The 23,839-nt window shown below is 34.4% G+C and overlaps 1 long non-coding RNA gene across 1 annotated transcript in view; it reads left to right on the top strand.

The window, feature by feature from the left end:
- Positions 1-3,797, top strand: part of LOC120222330 — a 39,346-nt gene extending 35,549 nt beyond the window's left edge. The window contains exon 3 of the long non-coding RNA XR_005526021.1: positions 3,452-3,797. This is a non-coding gene — a long non-coding RNA (uncharacterized LOC120222330). The remainder of the gene's footprint in view (positions 1-3,451) is intronic.
- The last annotated feature ends 20,042 nt before the right edge of the window (positions 3,798-23,839 follow it).

The raw sequence follows: 23,839 nt of genomic DNA, 5'->3' as shown, positions 1-23,839 counted from the left end.
GGTCCAGTGTAATATGATATCTCTCTGAGGCAAATGTTGAGTAGATGGTGTGTATCCCCTAATAGAAAACTAAAGTGTCCTAATCTTGGGTTCCTCAGCTGCCATGCAGGCCCCTTGCTAAAGCATTAACCCTCTGCCCCCCACCCCATGGACTTCAAGGAGGTAACGTGAAATAATATGGCCATGAAGCTCATGCTGTTTGCTCTGCTGTAACAGGGTCCTTTTGCTGATCCAGAAGTTGTGTGCCCTTCTTTGTAGCACACCATAGCAGGCTAATTTGTTAGCTTCTGAATGGGGCAAAATCTCAGACCATTCATAGTACTTTCCATTTATGTGTTTTTATTTATCTGGAAACTTTTGGTTTTTGTTTCCATCTCTGGCACCACCGTCTACTCACTTAGCCTGATACTTATCCTTCAGACCTCATTGACACCTTATGTATGAGCTAAACAACCACTTATATGCCCATAGAACATTTGGATATTGTATATTAGAGTTCATTATGGTAGATTGTTATCTGTATTACCAGTTATATTTTCATTAGCATCAAGTTGGAAATTATGTCTGCTTGCTTTAGTTTCATGGGTGACATCTAACATAATGTCTGTTATAAGCAGTCAGTAAATTTTGAAGAACTAATCTAAGTCCCCAGAACTCTGATACACTAGATGTTTAATAAATTATATATGTTCTTCTCAATAATGGTATAACTAGTATAAACATCCTTTCATTTTACTTTCTGGATTTATTTGGCTGAGAGAAATTGTTTTGGTTTATTAGTTCTTTTGAAATTTTTTTCCTGATTATCTAAATTTGTTTCTTTCATCTGCAAACATGATTTTCTTTTAAAGTATGTGTTTGGGATGGACAGTGATTGGATACTCCTGAAGGTTGAAGGTTTGTTTACTTTTTGTTTATTTCCTTTGTTACCAGGATTTTATAACATGTCAGGAATCACTAACTGAATAAATTAGCTAAATTTTTAAAAAGATTTCTTAGACAAAAATTATAGTTTGTAAAATTAATTATTAAAAATAGATAAAATATGGAAACTTTATGGTAATATTTTATTTATGAGCATAGTATAAATAATTATTGCATTTACAATATGAAATAAGATGCTGAGATTCTACAGAAAAATGTTATTAAAAGAGTAAAAAAGTGGGCTTCCCTTAAGTTTTTGTTAATTTTCTTCTCTATAGTTCCTTCACTTGACCTTTTCCCCCCACTCTTTATAATCTTTATTCAAAGTACACTGCAAACTAAGTTTAGTACTTTAAATAAGGGCATAAGCAGAAGTCAAAAGTAGATACTCTTGAACAGCTTACCTTAAGGAAATGAAAGCTTGAGATCAGTAAAAACTAAATATCAGTTATATGTTAACTTAGACAAAATGCTTTTTCAGGTAGAAATTTTATTTTAAAGTCTGTAGACACAGTGCAGAGTTTATTTTAAAAAATCACAATAGTGGTGTCAATAATCATAGTTTTACAGGTATGTTAGAGAATTAGCAAAAAAAAATTGCAAAATCCCATAGCTCCAGTTTGAAGTAAGTCATAGGAGAAAGAATATTACTGAAGAGATAGATGGAAATAAAGGAAAATAAAATAAAATATATAAGCACAGATTTCTCTGATGTTAATGGACTCACATGATATTATGAAAATGCCTTTGAGTTTAACATCCCCAGAAGGATTATGTGTGAAATATATAGAGAGTCATTGAATGGTAATGAATAAGGTAACTTTATAGTGCAGGAAGAACACTTTCCTAGAGTTCCAAAAGAATACTTTCACCTTTCCTGTGCCTTAAGGATTCTAAAATGTTATGTACTCTTACACCATCCAGAGAAAGTGCTGGCTACAGGAAAAGGTTGAGAGCTTTAGCTCTTTTTGAACAAAAGCTTTGACTGTTTGTTCTGAGAAGCCTGTTCTTACAAGCTCCAAATTATGGGCCCCGATGGTGTTGGCATTTTTATCCTTACTGTTTGCTTTCAGTTTTCTTTATTGTTGAACAATGGCAACTGCACCTTGTGACCAGGGTTTACAGAGCTTTGTTTCTAAGTAGATGTTGACAACTATCCCTCTTTCACTTAGTTTTTTAGGGAAAATCAGCAGTAACATATATATATATATACCTTAACAAATATACTCATTAAGTAAGAAGATATTTTGTCATCATATTTTAAAATTTATGTTCTCCTAGTAAGGAATATTTTAAATTCAAGTTTTTCATTCATCTTAAAGGTTGATATAATTTTTACTTTTTCTTTACATCTGTAGAACATTTGTTTTTCCACTGCAAATTCCATATATATATATATATATATATATATATATATGGAAAGAATTATATATTAAAGAATCTAAATGTATCAACCTTTAACTCTAAAATGTCTTGGTATTCATTGCGAAAGTACCTAATCAAAGCCAAAATTTTAAAAAGTGGCAATGTTTTCAGGGTATTGGTGATAGAAGACTTACGACTCATTTTTCTTTTCCAAAATAACAGTAATTTGTTCAAAAGTGCAGTAAGGTTCTCTAAGGACCCTCGCTTCACACAATATATATGTAGTGCACCCAAAGGAAAATCAATGTAGACACATCAACTCAGACAGGCTGTTATCAACATGTTACAGAACCTAAAATCAACCTGAAAGATGACCTTTCCAAATCTGGAGAAAAACACACTCCCAAATTTCCCAGTCATTCTCTCTCAATGGAGACAAAGGTAGAAAATGTGGCTTTAAAACTATATGGTCTCCTGTGAATCGTTTCAAAAATTGAAGTTCCTATTGGAAGTAGCATTTAAGAATGAGACAAAACTTTGGACTGCATTATTTGACATAATATGACACATTCACATATTTTCTTGGTTGTGTGACCTAATTTAGAGATGTAGTCATTACTAGTATGTTACTCCTGATGCTGACGTAAAGGGACTTGCAGCTACCCAAACATATAGGAAACATTCAGTTTGTCCATTTTAATTTAATACTTTATGAAGTACTTTCACGTTATTTAAAGAAATTGGTTATGATTTTTCTCTGTTTCAAATGTTTTAGAAAACTTATTTAATAATAACTGTATCCAAGCAGGCTAGGCAATTATTAGCCTCATATTAGGAAATTAAGGAAACCAGAATTTAGAGAAGTCCACTTTTTCAAGTTCACAGAGATAATAAGTGACAGCAATCTACTATGCAAAAGTTGTTGACATTCTCATGGTCTTCAAGAATTGCTATATCATGGAGCATACTTTTCTAGGTGTGATTAGGTATTAGTGGTTTAGAAATAGATATATGAAAGTGTACAAAAACCTGCTTTGAACATTAGTTCTTCTAAGTTACTTTAAAAATGTGTATTAGTATAGTTCTGAGTATTTTCTTATCATAAGCAGTGCTTAAGCAAATAGTTTTCAGTGTTTTTTTTTTGAATCTTACTGTTTTACAGAAATCATATGGAACAACTATGGAGTTCTCTGTCATGCCCTGCCTTTGAGAATATGGAAGCAAACAAATTTCCTTGGGTGGAAAGAAAATGAAAGAATCAAATTTTTCTATATGAGTTAATCACATTGATTTCTATGTTCTCATCCTAAAATTTTTATGGGTGGTATTCTACAGAAAAAAAAATATATGTAGTCAGAGAAGCAACATTATGAAACAAAAGCTTAACTTTAGGTTTAGACCATCCAGTCTATTAGAGCCACTAGCTTGTAAGAGGGACCTTAACTATGATAAACTAGCCTTTTGTTATTAGGAATGTGTCTGGATGTGCACTTGTGTATATATGCAATACCCACAGTGTTTACACAAATAAATTATTTCAAAGATATAGGAAGCATTCACACATTTTTTAAATCAAAGTGATTGGGATAAAGAGGAAAAGAAGACAAGTCTTAATCTAATATGTAAAAGAGAATCAAGTTTTTCTCACTGTTATCAGAACATTTCTTTGGCAGTAGGTGGACTATAAAAATTAAGACCGAAATTCAAGAATGTCTTATTAAATCATGAAACAAATATATACTAATTGTTATGAGTACACAATTGAATGGGTGAGTCCCACCTTCAAAGAGCCCATAAATTCAGTTGTTCTAGTGAGGGAGATGGCATTTGAAATGAGCTTGGAATGTTCAGTAGGATTTCCTTAAATGGCAAAATTGAAGAAGGTCCTCTCACTCAAGTGAAATGAGTAAGCAAAAGCACAAGGTATGGCAAGTGGTTCTGTATTTTTGTAACACAGGTGTCAAGGCTTCCTTCTCAGTTGCTGTAAGGTCATTTTCTGTGTATCCTCTGGAAATAGCATAATTAGGAATTTTGCAAACCATGTGTCTCAGGTCATCATGGTAGGTAGCTATTTCCCACTATACATTGGTCTAATTCCTGTATATTAGGGATGAGTGTCAGATGGCTACAGACATTTGAGAAACATGCATATACTTTCACTACCCATACCTGAACCAAAATATACTGGAATCCACTAGACATTAACAATGAACTAATGAATACATTTTAAAGGAATGAATCACACAGTAGAATAATGAATACAGGTAGATGTCAGGAGTAGGAAAATATTCATGTCTGTAGCACTTTTAGAATAGATTACTCTCCTTCCTTTCCTTCCTTCCTTCCTTCCTTCCTTCCTTCCTTCCTTCCTTCCTTCCTTCCTTCCTTCCTTCCTTCCTTCCTTCTTTCTTTCTTTCTTTCTTTCTTTCTTTCTTTCTTTCTTTCTTTCTTTCTTTCTTTCTTTCTTTCTTTCTTTCTTCTACAAGACCTCAGTACCTAGGCCTTTTGAAAGTGGCATCTATGGATATGCACTAGGCTTTACGAGGTTATTCCAAAGAGAATAGCTATCATCCTCCTCTCTCCCTGATCTTTACACTTCCTGAAATCCTTTCTTTTGGTCTTTCCCTTTCTACTACTGCCCCTCCCTCCCTCACTACATCACAGAAATACACTCTCAAGGTCACTTTTCCTATGGAATAAATAAGTCCAGATTCCTTCTTTTTGTTTAGTAAAATATGTGGTGTCAGATATTACAAATTTACAGTTTCTTTCTTTTTTTCCCTCTACCCACATTTGGGGATGAATTTAGAGAAGAAATAGAAAAAATAGGGAAAGGTTATAGTAGAAATAAAGATAATGCTTTCTATTCTGGAATTGGAGAAGTTTCCTTCTTAAGAATCTAAATTCTTTTGGAGCTCAATGACTGATGATTTAACAAACACCTTCTTTTCTCTTCTATATATGTTCTCTTCATTTCTATTACCAATATTCTACTCCTATTTTTGTGAAGTATTTTTTGCCTTCTTATCACTAAGTCAGAAAAAATGTCTGTGGGTATGATGGCATGTCTTTTTTTTTTTTAATGTGTTATTTATTTTTGAGAGAGAGGTAGAGACAGCATGATCAGGGGAGGGTCAGAGAGGGGAGGAGTCATAGAACTCGAAGACAGGCTCCAAGCTCTGAGCTAGCTGTGAGCACAGAGCTTGACGTGGGGCTCGAACCACGAACTGTGAGATCATGACCTGAGCCGAAGTCGGACACTTAGCCGACTGAGCCACCCAGGTGCCCCAAGATGGTATGTCTTTAAACCCAAGATTACTCTCATCACCATGGAGGTGAAAAAATAATTGTATACGTAACAAAATCATAAATGCATTGATGTACTGAAAAGTGATCTAGGATTGAAGAGTACTTTATGGATCATACAAATGGAAACATTCATATAAAACAAAAATTGCTTCCATATATCTATGAATATTATATAAATTAAAGGCCCCAGATTTCTGATTCATTCACTTGGTATTTACAGATGACAAATACATACCATTTTGATGTAAAATTTCTGGGTCAAAATTTGACCCTTTCTCTTTATAGTCATATTATCCAAGAATTTCCCTTATCTACTTGAAATACCAAATATCCAGTAACTTATATACATAAAAGTATTTAAATTTCAGCAAAACAAATGAATGTGTTTTTATAATATAGGCATTATGTTAGATTCTATATATTTAGATGATTACAAAAGCCAGTTGGGTAAAATAACATCTGTTTAGAATGAAGAAGGCACTCAGATGTGGTTATAATAAAATAGACAGTGGAAATTTTGACTTAAAAGCACAATCTAATTAAAATAAACCACTACAAAAGTCCAATAATATAGTTATTTCATTTAACAACTAAATATTGAGCATCTATTTGTTCCAAGCTCTTTTCAACAGTGATTGGGATACAGCGTTGTACGTTACTGTATCAGTGAACTCGGCATACAGACATAGACAAAAGAAACAATGACATTTTCTTTCATGGAATTTATAGAAGAGTGAAGGAGTATAGAAAATTAAGCCTAATAAGTAAGTTAATAATATATGAGTAGGTGATACATGCTATGGAAATTAATAAATGAAGTAATGGAGATCAGGGATGGTTGGTATGGAGATAAGTTTTCAGTTTTCTATAGAATGATTAGAGTTGGCTTTATTTGAAGATAACATTTGAGTCCTGAATGGACAAAAATAAGAGGCATGTGTACACCTTTGAGAAAAAATTCAAGGGAAAAGAAATTGTGCCATTGCCTTCAGATAGAAGTTTCTCTGGGCTCCCTCAATAAACTCCCCAGGCACAGTGTGGCTGAGGAGAGTTAGCCAGGGATGCAGTAGTCCAACATACTGAAGGAGTAATAAGTATGAGTAACAAGTACACCAGATCTAGTATGATATAATGAAAACTTTGGTCAGAGATCCAGACCCTGTTGTTTGAAAAGAAGAACTGGTTTCTTAAGGAACGACAACTTAATGCCACTTAAATGCATTAAAGAAACAAGCAAACAAAACAGCATGATTTTTCCTCAGAGGGATCTTCAGCTATTAACTAGGTAATTCTGAAGAAAAATAATACTTAATTATTATATACTTAATAATAGTTTTTAAGAGGTATATAGGGAGTCTGCACTAACAATAATACCTGGTAACCCTATAAGATTCCTGTGGTTAAAATAGGAACAAATAGATTGTGGGTATGCAGTGGTGTTTGAGTCAAGTTTACCTTTCAATGGGTCTAGTGAGTCCATGGAATCATTCTGGGGTTATTTTTCAGTCTTTGAATGAGTAGTTGCTACAGATACTCAATAATGGTACAATCCTCATGTCGGTTTTCAGAGCTGAGAAGCCATTATGGTAGAAGAGATCCATGTGGATAACCAATAATTTCACTCTAACTGAGGGAGGGAATTGTAAATAATATTAGAACAACGATCAACATTAAAGTTTCAGGGTGGTAGACCCTATCATATCTGACTCCATCCATGTGTCGGGCTCCTATACAGACAAGATAGACTGTGATATATGTGGGCCCAAATAAACTTAACTACATGATAACTTCAACTGGGCAGCTTGTGTTGGAAGTGGTGTCTTTACTAGAACAAATCTACTTAGTATATGATTATTAATCTGATAGATGCATACTTTTAATCATGAGGATTATATCAATCATGAGAAATAAAAATAGCTCACTTTTATGTGCAAAGGACAGTAGCACACATTTGTGATCATGCCATAAATGATATTCTCCTGCTCTCTCTCACCACATAAAATAGGTCTTAAAGTTTTGACATTCTGCACAATATTCTCACTCTTCACTATGATGATGCCAGTGCTAATAAGAAGTGGCAAACAGAGGGGCACCTGGGTGGCTTAGTCGGTTAAGTGTCCGACTTTTGCTTAGGTCATGATCTCGCGGTTCGTGGGTTCAAGCCCCGCGTCGGGCTCTGTGTTGACTGCCAGCTCAGAGCCTGGAGCCTGTTTCAGTCTGTGACTCCCTCTCTCTCTGACCCTCCCCTGCTCACGCTGTCTCTCTCTCTCCTAGAAATAAATAAAAACATTAAAAAAAAAAAAGAAGTGGCAAACAGAATGTAGCAATTATAAAAGATTCCTATTAAGATACATGCTTGTCAAGGTGGAAAGAAAAAAAAAAGAAAAAAATTCTTCTGACCTGGTAAAATATTTTAGAATATCAATGATTTGGGCCATTCTGCAACATTTCCTCTAAGAAAAACTGAATTGTATGCCTAACACTAAGAAACTGACTCTGTACTGGTGAATAAATGTATACCATCGTTGGGAATACTGTCTACAATTTTTTTTTCTTCTGATGAAAGGTTACCTTTTTTCAGTGGATTCCAAAGCAAACAACAACAATAACAACAACAACAGTAACAACAACTCTCTTGAAGGTAGCTACTGGCTACCACCCACCCTACCACTTGGGCTACATGAAGTAGCCGGACATATTTGTGTTGTATAAAAATACAGTGCTGAGTGTCTAGTGAGGCAGTATATAAAAGAATTCCAAGAAAGATATTAGAAAGAGAAAAGCCATGTTTTAATTTTGGCGGAGAAATAATTACCATTTTGAAAATATCGCCTCATTTGTTCCTGGGGCTTAATAGAAACTAAATGTTTGACTACAAGACACTTGAAGTTGTCCATCTTGAGCAGGGACTTATCAGATCTCCTGAGTCATAATGTCAGGAAGGTACAGCTGCAATATGTCTTCTGAAATGAAATAATAAAGAGCAGACTTAACCAGATAAGTTGGCTCAATTAAATTATATGATCAGGACTATGGTCAGAATATCTGTGTCCTCATTATTTATATGTGGGAATCCTAACTCCCAAGGTGATGATGCAGGGACTTTGAGAAGTGGTTAGGTCCTGAGGGGATAACCCTTATGAATAAAATTAGTACCTTTGTCATAGAAGCCCCAGAGAGCTCCCTTACCCTTTTTACCATGTGAGGACAGGACACAGCAAGAACACAGGTATGAACCAGGTATGAACCCGGTATGAACCAAGAACACGCTCTCACCAAACACTGAGTCTGCCAGCATTGTGACTCTGGACTTCCCCAGACTTCAGAACTGTGAGAAATATATTTCTACTGTTTGTAAGCCATCTGATTTATGGTAATCTAGTTGGGTATCTCAGACTCTTGTGGCATTTCTCTCTGCTATGTTGATAACTCTTCTTCACAAACCTGTAGCTTCGTGAGGGTTCTACATGATCAACTGAAGGAGGGAAAAATTGTACATCTTGTTTAGAAAGCTCGAAATAATACACTGTGGCTAATGATAAATTGCAAGTGGTAGGATGTGAGAGTTGCCCCTTCAGGGTTTCCTGACTCCTTTTTAAATGAGGTTTCCTTTATTTTCACACCAGCTATAGAGAAACCTACATTGCCTGGATTAATAATATTAGTCCAACTTTCAGGGATCACATTAGTTTGCTCTAATAAAGAGAATGTGCTCAGGACTACATCTTCAATGGAAAACATGACTTGATTAAGTTAACACTTGCAGTGTTATTCTCAAGCCCTGTCACTTAAAACTTTTATCTAGTCAAAAAGAGATGAAAGGGATGAGTAAGGAATCAAAACACGTATGTTTTCCATATCTTGTACTGTGGCAAGGTTGATATTAAATGTATTCAATTCAAGGTTAAACATAGGCAAGCACTAAATCAAATCAAAATGGATAGAAGCAATTAGTACACTGTATCATCATACCAAATGACTATCAGCTGTGCTGGTGCTGGTGACATGAATATAATAGAGGTGGAAGTGTGTTACAGGTATGACATGTGATATTACACATTTCTACCGTGAGGTTTCTTACAACATGGTTAAAGTGGCCAATTTCAGGATTCTGCTGGTAATGAGTATGTGAGTTCCACCTGTTTTCTGAAGCAGACTCTGGCAGCTAGTGTGCCACAAATTCTGGTTTGCTGTTGCTGTGTTAATAATGCCCTGTGATTTTGATCCCCTTAACCCATGGAGTAGCAGAACCTTTAGAAGCCAGTATTTCCTGCTTGTTACCTATGGCCACAAGAACTTTTATTCTTTCAACTTTAAATGCCATTCCAATTTTGTCATTTTCTGTGGATATAACATGATGTAATTTGGGCACTTGGCTGACCTCAGGGAATGAGTAAATATACATAGATTGATTTAAGGCAACTTAGGTTAAGATAAGGTCTTCAGTAATCACTCGATTTATTACCTGATAAGGCTTTATTCAGCCTCATGGATTAATGTCACAATCTAGAACTGAGGTTAATTTGGAGTCACTTACTTGGTTAGTGTGTGCCGGTTTCCTTTGGGGAAGGATCAGGTCAGTGTTTCCTGTCAATATGCATGATGCAATAGAAAATTTCCTTCAGAGACTCGCCTAACCTTTTTTTGCGAGTGCTTCAATTTTTTGCCTCAGTATGTGTTGGAGACCGGCTCCAGCAGGGGTCCAGGAGTCCCTGAAGGATGGCCGGTGTCAGCGAGGGAGGGATGAGAGAGGCCCGAGATTCTTTCTGATCACCAGGCAAGCATCTCCACTCTGACTGGGGCTCAAGTTTATTTTATAATTAAGTGTTTGGGGGACAGCACAGAAGTGGCATTTGCCTTAGACAATGATTTCTGATAACAAACTTCTTTGATATGTAAGAATTTCCCAGAACATAGATTTGTAGAAGACTCCTGCATAACCTTTATTAATAGTGATTGAGGTAGGTGATTTAGATGCTTATCCTATGGGGAAGGAAGGTATTTTTAGCATACCAGACAATGTTTTTAGCATAAAAAGGGTGAAGTTACTCCTTTGTGAGCAGGGGTCAATAGCTTGTTTAAGGAGTATTAAGAAAAACAGGACTTTCAGGAAACACCTTTGCTCCCATAATCACAAAAGAAGAAGCTCCTCAATAAGTTCCTTCACAGGGAGCAATCAGCATATTCAGGGTCAGAATAAGTCACTCCAAATACTGGTAACAAATGCCTTGTGGGGGGTAGTGCTCCAAGCAGAAACAATTGGGTGGGGGAGGATATCTGCCCTTAATTCTAAATTAGGCTCTTTGTCTCAGGGCCAGGCTCAATTGTAACTCTTGTGTTCTTAGCCCCCTTTATTAAGTAAGTCTTGGATCTGCAAGGCCCATATGAAGAGTCTTTTGACAGTCATTCACAATGCTTTCATCTGAAGTCTCTTTTGAAAAGGCAGGAATATGCTTTTCCTTAGGAGGAATCTGTGTGGGGAATATCGGTCTGATCTGGAATATTGTGAGTCCTGGTCAATATCAGCAGGCTCATTTCCAACATGAGTCAGTAGTAGCAGAAGGAGATACCAGTTTTCGTTTCTCATGGCAGGAGCTGTGCAAACCCTGCCATATCCTCGCTGTGACTGTCATCCAGTGAGGCCAGTGTGGCTCCCAGCAGGTATGAAACAGGACAGGGTCATGATTTTTAGGTTTTGTGGTTTATTTGTTGACCTACATATTTTCAGTTGTAAATCTGAGTTTTACCAGTTACTTGGTTGTCTGTGGGTTAGTTACTTAGCTGCTCGTTAATTTCATCTTCGGAGCCCTATAACTTCAGTCAAACCCCTGCATTTTATAACACTCTCTGGGTTCTGATGGTCCATCTGATCGTCTGCCTTTCACAATGACCATGATATTTTAATTTTCATGGTTCCAGATAGCAACGATTTGTGTTTCTACTACGTTTCTACTATGGCTACTGGGAATGTGGACTCAATTTTAATGTTATCCTCTCCCACTAGCATTCCATGTTTAGCAAGCATAACTACACATATGTTTTTAAGCAACTTAATACTTTGGTCAGCAATTTCTGATGGCAAGAGAAAAGTACCCTCCAAAAGATGTCCGCAGCCTGATCTCTTAAACCTGACTGTTACCTTACATGGCAAAAGGGACTTTGTTGATGTTACTATATTAAACATTAATAATGTCCCCATCTTAATGGATTATCCTTATTTTGATGGGACCAACATAACCACTTGAATCCAAAGGCACAGATCCTTTTTCAGCTGTGGAGAGTGACAGAAGAATGATCAGAGAGATACATGCTGTTGACTTTGAACATGGAAGATCAAACCCAGTAAGACATCTGACTTTTATCCTACAGAAGTATAAGATAATAAGTTTGTGTTGTTTTAAGCCAAAATTAGTGCTATTCTATTAGCAGTACAAACTCGTATATAACAGAAGAATCCGGGAGCTTTGACACAGTTAAAACAGACAAAGGTATATTTGGTTAAGATATATTTTAGTTTCCAATGTCATATTTCCACCTTCTGTAGGTTTTATCTTTCTCCTCTACACCATGAAAAGCTTTTCTCTTTCCATGACCACCTGTATAGTCATTTGATATTTGTGTGAAACATGCATAAGACAAGCTAAGACCAAGGCCTCACTGAAGTGACTGGTAAAGATATAATAAAACAACTATTGTTGCATTAGACAATTTGTTTACACATAGAAAATGAAAAGAAAACCAGACCTAAATTGCCAGTTCCCCAAGCTTCTTGTACCACATAAAAAGTGGTGACACACTAAAAAGAGTGAAAACCTGGATGGGAGTTGCTGGATACCCCATCACTAAGGTTCCCATTCTAGATGGCAGCTAAGTGGTTTTATATTCTGAAGCTTTATTCTGAGGGGGTGGGACAGAGAGCCCCATACCACATTAAAATCTGGGATGTGGTGAGAAATTGTTTCATGAGAGCCTCACAGATGATACATGGAGGGAAGTGTGACATGGTTTTCAACGTGCTCCTCACAAGCCTTCTGTCTTCTCCTGTTGTGTGAGGATCACAAGGCATTCTACCAAGACTCAAAACTATGGTTCAAGCCTTTGTCTGTGTGGTCTGTGTGAATATGTGTGAGGCAACAAGAGAAGACAGAGCTATTATTCTACATTCTAAAATTAGAGGAGGAAAATCTTGTTTCGTTGAGATTGCCAACTTTAAGAATGGATCGTGTAAGTCTGGAAGTGCTGGCAGTAATGAATAACATTTCTGTAGAATAAAACCATCAAAGTAAAAGTAGCAAGGCCAAGAAATGGAGACACAGAGCTCCATCACATTTATAAAATTAGTTCTTCTAAAGGATATTATAACTATTAGACTTTCTAGTAGGAATAGCCATAATCCTTTATATATAACTAATTTTAGTTATGTGCCTTCCTCTTACATTTGAAAATTATTATATTAATATATAAAGTTAACATTATATGAGGTGATTGTAGCCTTATTGATTACTACATAAAGGATATGCTAATTGCTAATAAATTTGAAGTCATATAATTTCTATAATACAATTAATTAGTGACATGGACCTATTTATCAATTCCAAGTCATTTTTGTATTATATTTTGAAGCTTTAGCTTATGATTTTATTATTTATTATTATTATTTTTTAATGCTTACTTATTTTTGAGAGAGAGAGAGAGAGAGAGAGAGAGCATGAGCAGGGGGAGGGGCAGAGAGAAAGGGAAACACAGAATCTGAAGCAAGCTCCAGGCTCAGAAATGTGAGCACAGAACCAGACACAGGACTCAAACTCATGAGGCATGACATTATGACCTGAACTGAAGTCGGACATGAACTGAACTGAACTGAAGTAACTGACTGAGACACCCAGACACCCCTATAGTCTGTGATTTTAGATATGTGGTATAGAGTACTCATTGTATCTTGGATTAAATCTTTACTTTTTAAATGAGTCAAAACATGTCTTTAACCACAACTTTATTGGAATGATGATGTTATTGAGAGTAGTTCTAAATGTTGTGGGTACAGTACTCTTTGAAATACCATTTAACACAAGAGAGTGATTGTGTAAACAATGTGGACAACTCCATTACCCATGTAGACTATGTGCAAAATGCTTATATATCCAATAAATAATAGCTCTGATCCTAGTTTGAATGTACCCTTGGAAATGATGATACAAATTATTTAGATATTCATTTATGAGACTTACTTATGAAAATCCCTTGCAAGTCTGTATGTTCGGAAATATAATAGTATCTATTAGTTTTTATTCCCACAATGACATGAAACCAGCAAGTCACTGGAAAAAAACCCATTTAAACACATGTGTGTGAGGACATCAGAGAACTTTAAAGTTTGCAGATTCAAGATACAGGTAATTGAATTTTTTAATGAAGTTCTCCATTTTTAATTCTCTTGTATTCAATCTATATTTTTGCCCCTTTCTTAATAATGATTTGTTTTTTATCTTGTTTTTGGAATGAATATTTTTAAATTTTTGCTACATCATTGGCTCTTGTGCCTGCACAGACATTAGAACTTTAGTACTTAGCCCTTAGGGTCTATATACAGATCTGAATTTTCAGTTTTCTGCCCTGTCAACACAAAATAGTTCTCTTTAATTTTGTTTTCAAATTATATATATATATATATATTTTTTTTTTACAAATAGTTTATTGTCAAATTAGTTTCCACATAACACCCAGTGCTCACCCCCAAAGTGCCCTCCTCCATGCCTATTCCCCCTCCCCCCCACATCCATCAGTCCTCAGTTTTTGTCAGCATTCAAGAGTCTCTCAGGGTTTGCCTCTCTCCTTTCCCCCCACCATTTCTGCCCTTCTTCTCCCCCTTGTTCCTCCGTCAAGTTCCTCCTAATCCTCCTATACGTGCAAACATATGATATTTGTCCTTCTCTGCCTGACTTATTTCGCTCAGCATAACACCCTCAAGGTCCATCCATGTTGCTACACATGGCCAGATTTCATTGTTTCTCATTGCCATGGAGTATTCCATGGTATAGATAAACCACATCTTCTTGATCCATTCGTCCGTTGATGGACACTTAGGCTCTTTCCATGTTTTAGCTATTGTGGAGAGTGCTGCTATGAACATTGGGGTACATGTGCTCCTATACCTCAGCATTTCTGTATCCCTTGGGTAAATTCCTAGCAGGGCTATTGCTGGGTCATAGGGGAGTTCTATTGTTAGTTTCCTGAGGAACCTCCACACTGTTTTCCAGAGGGGCTGTACCAGTTTACATTCCCACCAACAGTGTAGGAATCCTGTACTTTTTTCAGGATATGATTTAATCAGAATTTCTATGTGTTTGTACCAAGAGTATTGTCCATCCTTCCATGTTATAAGTAGTCAACCACCAAATTGCATGTATACATTGGGAAGAATTTTCTCCACTGAAACTGGCAGTGCACAGGCCTCTGAAATTAGATAATAACACAGTAATATAGAAGTCAGTATATCAGATTGTATATTCGAAATATTAACATATATACATGTCAATTTTGTGAGAATTTGACAATATCTGTTGTTCATTATTAAATAGATAAAACCAGTTATTTTATGTCTAAATGTTTTCCCCATGGCTCTGGGGAAATAAAGGCAACTATCCCAACTATGTTTTTTCACTTAAGCTGACAAAATGTATAATCTCTGGGTAAAAGTCTAATATTTATGTTATTAATATAAGAATATTGTCAGAGTCAGGAGAACTATCTATATGTGGTGGTGGCTTATCTGTTCATCTAATATTTAGTTCTTGTTGTTGTCATGCATGAGCATGCATGGGTAAGTCTGACACTGATGTCTGCAGTGATAACAGTAAAAGAGATGGCGAGGAGCCAAAATCTGATTTGGAGGGTAATAAGGGATTCAAAGATAATTCCCTCAAAATATTTGCTTCAATTTTATGGTTTCTTTGTTTTTGTTTTTCCAGAAGGTCATGATCAGACAACAGTTAGATTCTTCTATTTCAGTAAGGAAAGTATGTGGAAATTTTAGCTTTGTTTGGAAAATCGGTCAGTGGGAGATATTGGATAATCAAGAGTGATTAATTATCATTTACAGTGACTTACATCATGGGTTATAGAGAAGTAGGATTTAGGACTCTCAAAGAGTTTGTTTGAACCCATCACTGTCCTTTTTATTGAGACATTTCTCAAGTTCTCTTGGCCTGCAAACAATGACCCTTTGACAAAGGTAGAGCAGATATGCTATTCTAGATATCGGGATATAATGCTAGCAGTTAAACTATTGTTTGATCTACTTGTCTGCAATCCATTTGCAGCAATTCAAACCACTACTGTTCTGTATTTCCTTTGTACACATGTAAGAGGTTGCTGGCGCTTTAGAGCTTACAGAATGTTAGTGAGCAAATTGTACCTGGAAAGCACCTGAAAATAGTGTGAAGTTGGAGCTGTCAGAAAAATAATACACTATATGAAGATAAGACTCTGAAAACTTTACAAAATGATTTGTCTGTATACTTTAACATTGTTTATTTCTGATGATGACAGCATGTGTTTTTCCGTGTTGAGATTAATAGTGCTAATAACATTTAAAAAAACAGAAAAAAATGCGTATGTTTCCTTCTCAATTTGTAGAGCAGAAACCAGGATATAAGAGAGGAAAATATAATTCTAAATATAATGAATGAATATTTTTGAGAGACCCATAAAATATTACTACTTTCTATCAATTAGTGTTGTTTTTATTATGGGTTAATTTGCTTAAAAAGTTACAACATAATTTCCTTTCACATGTTAATATTTCACTTTTCATCATCAGTAAGTGAAGAGTAAAACTAAAAATGAAAAAAAATCAAAATGGAAATAGCGAAATAAAAAAATTTAAGTACCAACCACACAAGAGTTACTTTGGACAAAATTTATGCAAAAAACATCTCAATAACTCTATTTCCTTATTTAAGAATATTTTGTATATGTATGAAATAAAATACTATATTCTTAAAATGATATATATATTACTTTTAAAAGTAACTTAAATTATTTAAAATTGGTAAAATATGTTAAGTATTATTCGCCAAATAGAATTAAAATTAAGATATAGTTGCTGTATTTTCATCACCTTGTAACTAAATGTTTACCTAGTAACACACTCCTTACTGTACAGTTAAAATTATATGTTGTCATAATCTCAAAATTTTGTGACTTTGTGAATTTCATTTTGTTCGTGATCTGATATCTTAGGTATTATTATACAAGTTTCAGAATTTGCATGTGTGTGGGGGGTTTCAATGTACATGAGAAATTTTTATTGTTCCCTTCTAAATTACCTACAGAGCTGGTTCCTACATTTGTGTTATAAATGAAAGCATTTTGGTAAAATGATTGAATGGATAGGTTCTCTTTTATTTCATTATAAGTATGTAAGGTTTTTCTACATCAGGGAAAGTCATAAAAGTGATAGGTTATTATAATGTAAAATTTATTGATGTAGAAAAACTCTAACAAAACAGCAAAACAGCAAATTCTTAGGACAGTACAGGATGAGAGAACACTACTGCCCCCGAGTGTCTGGCTGTAGGCGGACGATGCCAGTGCCTCATGGGAATAGAAAGTCACTATGCTGCTCACCCTTGTGTTGTGATCACTCAGGATAATTTAACTACATAATTAATTACCATTTTCTGTGGTGGTGACTTTTTAAGTCTTAATTGCACTAAAAGTCCTAAAAATGTAGATTATGTACTTTTTTTCCTGGGAAAGATTAAAAGAAAGACCATTATCTTATCATTTTGAATTTACCAGTACCATATTTACCTACAACTGTAGTTTTGAGAAAGAATGTAAGAATTAAAAACAGAGCTCAGATCCAATCTCAGCTCCATATTTGACCCTCTGAAGATTGTGTAACTAGTAGAGACTTATTTTTTAATTGTATTTAGTTCTACATCATAATTTTATTTTTGAACATGATATATTGCATGTATAGTGTGTAGTCATAATTTAGCAACTTCAGGGATAAAGGTTTTTTATAGTAATTTCAAAGAGATCCATTCGAAATATTAATAGCTCAATAATTTTATGAGTCTCCTTTAAATACTAACATTGAGTTGGTAGTATTGTCCCATATCAGGGTTCTTTTACTTGGGATAAAAGAAATTTCATTTTAAAAGTTAATCAGAATAAGCACCATAAAATAGAAGGGTATAGATTTTAATTCTGAATCTATAGCTTAATATCTAAAATATTGTGCCCTACCTGTGTAATGTAGACATTGAGTACATTACCCTGAGATGCCATTTCTGACCTGTCAGTTTGACAATTGAAATTGGAAATTCATAACACAATCTGTTGATAAGACTTTGGGGAAACGGAACTTTTATTCATTGTCAGTCAAATTAAAACAGTACAAATTCTGTGGAGGAAAAGTTGGAAACACCTGAAGAATATTATGTATGCATTTATCCTATGAACACACAATCTATAGAGAAATACTTCTATAAATAAGAAACAACATATGTACAAAGTTATTATAGCAACATTCATGATACTTGGAAACAGTCTAATTGTAGCATGATTGATAGGTATAGGCTGAGAGATTAGAGACGGTACTAACACCCCTCTAAGTATTTTATTTTTATATAATTTAACAAAGAAGAAATATTTTACATATTAAAATATAAACTTGCATTAGAAGGGAAAATTTCATATGTAAGAAATGAATCACTGGGTTCTACTCCTAAAGCCAAGACTACAGTGTATGTTAAGTAACTTGAATTTAAATTTTAAAAAGGCGGCAGGGGGTGGGGGGGTTGGGGGGGTTGGGGGGTGGGAGAAGAGAATTTTAAGTTGAATTGAATGCAATGAAATGAAAAGGAAACCAAATAAACTAAAATGTACATCAAACTAAAAATATTACTCCATTAAAAAAAGGATTATTTTAAGTAATTTAGAACATGGTATTCTGACTCGACACCCTTCATATAACTGAAATTAAAAAATACCTTCTATTTTATAGCTTTGTTTATATGTTATATATATATTGCAATCTTGAACTTCATATAAAATATACACAGATATATATATATAGATATATAAATTTGTATTAATGTTATTTTCATTTTTATTATAGTGAATATATAAATATAAAATTAAATTAATTAGAACAAAGTCCTATGATTTGCATTGCACATTAACATCAACTCATATTCCCAGCCCTGTTACACTGAAAAAACCTAAAACCAGTGACACTCCAGTAATAATTATAGAGCTAGCACCCAGATCACTGTGTTTTAATGCCATTGTCTTTAAGTACCATTGTGTTTTAAACACTATTTGTGTTTAATTACTATTATCTATTACAAAGAGTCATATATCCCTGGGGAAATGACTGGTGCTAAGTCTGAGCAGAAAAAATACAAGGCAAATCTGGATCCAGAATGGAAACAAACAAAATAAAGTAAAGCAAAAAAGAAGCAATTGAATAATATCAAAATGACACAGGAGCAGGTTTAAAGAGGCTCCCACACTACACATTTGGTATATTTTGTGCATTAAGAATAATTAATTTAGGTGCTCTTGGATGGCTCAGTTGACTAAGCACCCTACTTCAGCTCAGGTCATGATCTTACGGCTCCTGGGTTCAAGCTCCATGTTGGGCTCTGTGCTGACAGCTAGCTCAGAGCCTGGAGCCTGCTTCAGATTCTGTGTCTCCTTCTCTCTCTGCCCCTCCCTGACTCATGCTCTGTCTCAATCTCTCTCTCTCTCTCTCTCTGTCTCTCAAAAATGAGTAAACATTAAAAAAATTTATTAAAAAATAATATAATTTACTTTAACACATTAAAATGAAAACAAACAAACAAAATACCCCATGAGCCCAGAGAACTATGACTTACTGAGTAATAGATAGTATAAATGTGAACAGAAGAAAAGACTTGGAAATCACCATCTTAGAACCCTCAGTAAATATATCATAAATTCAGGCAAGGTTCATAATTTGGTAAAAATTATCAGTAGAAAGTGGCTTGAGGACAACTGATTTTATGTTGTCAGATTATGACCATATATTTTAATGGCTAAAGATGGAAAATGGGACATTTCAATGAATATATCTGGCACTCATTAACATTTAAATGTGATGAAACAACATCTCTAATGTGAAGACAAACTGGCTCTTAGTGTCTTCTAAGAAAACATGGTATGAAGTACTATAAATCTTCACTTTTGAAGAGTTCTGACCACCAGTTTATTCTGAATATAGCCAACACTCTAAATCTAACTTAGATTTGCAGTGAATAGAAGAACACATTAAATGACACAATGAGAAGAACAGTTAAATACATACAGAGCCTATTATTCTCTTCTACCTAAAAACTGACTTGAGTTTTTCATAAAATCAGTGTGTGGAGAGAAAAAAAAAAAAATACGTTAAAAATGACTTTAAAAATGAAAAAAAAAAAGCTTGATTACATCTCAGTTTGAAAAAATACCAAACCTATAAATTTTTTTGGAGACATTTGAATATGAACTGTATATTAAATTCTATTTTAGGATCACCATCAATTATCTTAAAAAGATAATGTTATTGTTGCTCTGTAAAAGAATGCCATAAACATATATACAGAGAGACAAACCATGTTAGAGTGAAATTAGATGCAATATTATTATCAAACTTTTGTACGTATTAGAATTCTAAAATCAGAAAATTAACAAAATAATTCTCATTCTATCAGAAATTTAATCTGAAATTTATGCATTTCATTTTTTGTGGGAGTGAAATAGAAAATGTATCATTTAGACCAATAGACAGGACCAAATTCCAGTTGGAAAGGTTGCGATAGGCCATATCTAGCTGAATAAATAGACAGTTTATCCTAATCTGAAATTTTTGATATAGTAGAATATTATCTGAAAAAAATATATTTGTACTCTATTTTCTCTATTCTTTACAACTCACTATGAGAAAAACTAATTTAGGCTGTAGTTCTGTTCATCTTAGAGATATAAAGGTCATAAGGTTAAGGGCAGGTATCATATGTCCAAAATCCAAGTAACGTTTTCTGCTTTTATGGTTTAGATTTTTCTCAATCCAAGTCCAAATCCATTCTGACAGGGAATGTCATCCACTCTGTTTTATGAGCAGTATAGTAAATCAATTTCAAAGGAATTGTTTTATTCCTTTTTCAATATCTAGCATTGATTAAATATAGTATATAGATTGCATAGTTTCTCTTTCTCTAGATACTTCTGCGAATAGTTCCCTTTTCTGACAGTATTTGGCTTCAGCAACTGATTGAATTTAACTTAACTTACTAGTATAAAGGAATAAAATATTACCTGGCACGCATGAAAAAATCCATTTATAAAAACTTAAACGGTTTTAACAAGTATAATATATTGTTATCCTCTGCCATTTCAGATTAGAATCCATTTTTAGAGTATAAATCATTCAACTTTTACTTGTCTCTCTAAGTATAATCGTTTAAGGGGTTTAAAAGCTCCCATTGTTTTCTCCATTTGCTCCTGCTTCTTTCCTCCCAAGATGGAAAAGCTAATGCAATTGGGTCAGAGCCCAAGACTCTAAAAAGAATGTTTTACCTAGTAGGTGGTACATAATAGATGACATACATGTGTGTGATAAAAATAAACTATCAGATAATGTTTAATATATCGAAAAAATGGAGAAGGCTATTTTTGACAATGATGGAAACTTACACCAGACCAATGTGCCCCATCTGTCAGTACAATAATTAAAATGTATATACTCATAAAATATATACATATTATAATTATAAAAGGTGCTGGAGAGCTGCCAAGACAGCCTGATATTTAGAAATTTAGATCCCAGAGAGGAAATTAAAATCACAGAGAAGGCTGATACATGATAATTTTCATCTTGAACTATTTGCCATATATTAAGCTATCTGGGAAAAGAAGCTAAGAAGTCCTGCTAAAAGAAGCTGAAATTTGAGGATAGTTTTTTTTTTTTTTTCTCATGTTGATGAACCAAAATCAGTTCAGAACATTGCACAAAAAGATGAATTATGTGTTTAACAAGGTCATCCATTGCTTGGATCTTTCTTCATGGAAGAATATTTTGCACACAGCTGAAAGTGTTGTTGGGGAACATTCTTTTGGTGACATTTCAGTACTGCACAAAACCACCTCTAGGCCCGCTTGCAAAGACTGGTCAAGGACAGCTAGACTGATCAGTCTAGTGTGAAAGAACTCTGATGGAATATTTCTGCTTCTTTTGGAGTTCACTGACACAGATGGGCCTTCCTCAAAGCTCAAGTTCTCCTTTCAACTAATCCTCCCCACTGCCCTCCACATATATTGATACTAATGGTAATTCTTAATAAATACCCTATGTCCTAGATCTGTCCTAGCATCTGCACCCCAGAGAAACCAACCTGTGACAGTCGGGATTTAGAGCTGGATCACCTGCTGCTTGTCTTACAGTTAAGATTAGGGGTAGGTCTAACACAGATAACTGGGCACAGAGTGGCAGGCCAGCACTGATACTTTTCACCAGTGGAGAATTAGGATGACTTACCCATGGAATTCAAGATACTAGCTGGTGCAATGTATCTTCAGAAGTTTGAAATGTTGATGAAAGAAAATAAATATAAGGAAAAATGGATAGAATGGCCAGTCTAAACTTTATTATGCCTCTAGGAAAAAATGGCAAGTGATTCAAAGTAGTAGGTATGAAAATGAGATGCATGGGATATCCAGAGAGCATTTTTCATGAAATATACTCTCATCATTTGTAGTAGTAATGGATAAAGAAAGCTAAGGAATGGGAGTAATATTTAATCATTTGTGTAGTAAATCTCCAGCCCCTAAAGGAGGCTCAAATACTGATGAGCCTAAAAGTCACAGTCATTATTGGATACTTTCCATATTAGGATGTACACGAGACAGAATAGTACAAACACTACTGCTTTTAAACTTTGGATTGGATATTAGTAAGGCAAGGGGAAAATAAACAGAAATATTTGAGTATATTAAGCATTAATTTCAATATAATTAGATGAAATAGCTAAGTATATTTATGTCTTAAAAATATAAGACATTTATTATATGAATTTAGAATTGGCTGTACACAAGGCTAATTACAAAATTTGGTTATATTTATTTATACCAGTAGCTAATAGAAGTTTAAATCTAAAAAGACTACAATAATAGTGATATCAAGAACACATAGATACAAATTAGCCAGAAACATAGTAGTAACATTTGTGTAAGAATTTAAAACCCTGACAAAATAATTTAAAAACCTGCACTTCTATATTCAAAACTACAGAACATTATTGTTTGTAATGTATAAATGAACAACTGCAAATATATATATATATTTTAAATTACCATTTACAATGGTATCAAAAACATCAGAGGCTTATAATAAATTTAATAAAAATAAATGCAACACCACTTGAAAATTATACAATGTCAGAAAATTATGTAATGACAGAAAGATGTCCCCACCAAACACAGGAATTTATAATATTCATCTATTGGAAAACCCAATGAGATACTTACTTTTAATGAAAGTAAAAGCTTAATCATAGTCATTGTTAAAATTGACAAGTGATTCTAAAATTCATATGGAAGTACCCAGTGCCAAAAATAGCCAGGGAAACCTTGTGGGAAACAACTGTGTTTGAAGATTTTCTTAACTACATTAACTATTTACTTAACCATATCTTGCAAAATCTGTCAAAATCTAGAATAACTGAAACAATGTGTCATTGGTACCTAGATAGACCAATAGATCAATGAAATGGAATACAGTTTCCGAAACACTCTCAATCACCTTGATATCATAGAGGAATTGGTTACAGAGAGAAGATGGAGAGTAATAAAATGAGGTTGCCATAATAATTGAACATACTAAATCCAGAGCACAGGTGAAATTAAATTACCTCAGAAGGAAAGATTTATTTAGGTGCTTGAGAGATGAACAAGAATGGGTTTCTTATAGGATGGTTTCTATTTTCTCTCTTAAATAGGAGGGAGAAGTCAGATGGACTGAACTAGTTCATACTTCAGTAAACAACAAAGCACAAATATCCTTGTCTATAAACAGCAAAGTTATATTTGTCATTAGTGCTATCTATCCATGGTTGTTTGATGGCCTGGATGGGAGGTCTATTCACTGTACGTACTTAGGAACTAAGCCTGACCGGACTGCCATCATCTAGAATGTGTTCAGTTCTATGCACCAGGGGAAGCATCTGAG

Source organism: Hyaena hyaena, unplaced genomic scaffold (assembly GCF_003009895.1).
Source record: "Hyaena hyaena isolate Hyena2069 unplaced genomic scaffold, ASM300989v1 scaffold_864, whole genome shotgun sequence".
Lineage (NCBI taxonomy): Eukaryota > Metazoa > Chordata > Mammalia > Carnivora > Hyaenidae > Hyaena > Hyaena hyaena.
Note: the sequence above shows the minus strand (reverse complement) of the source record. Positions and strands in the feature narration are given on the sequence as shown.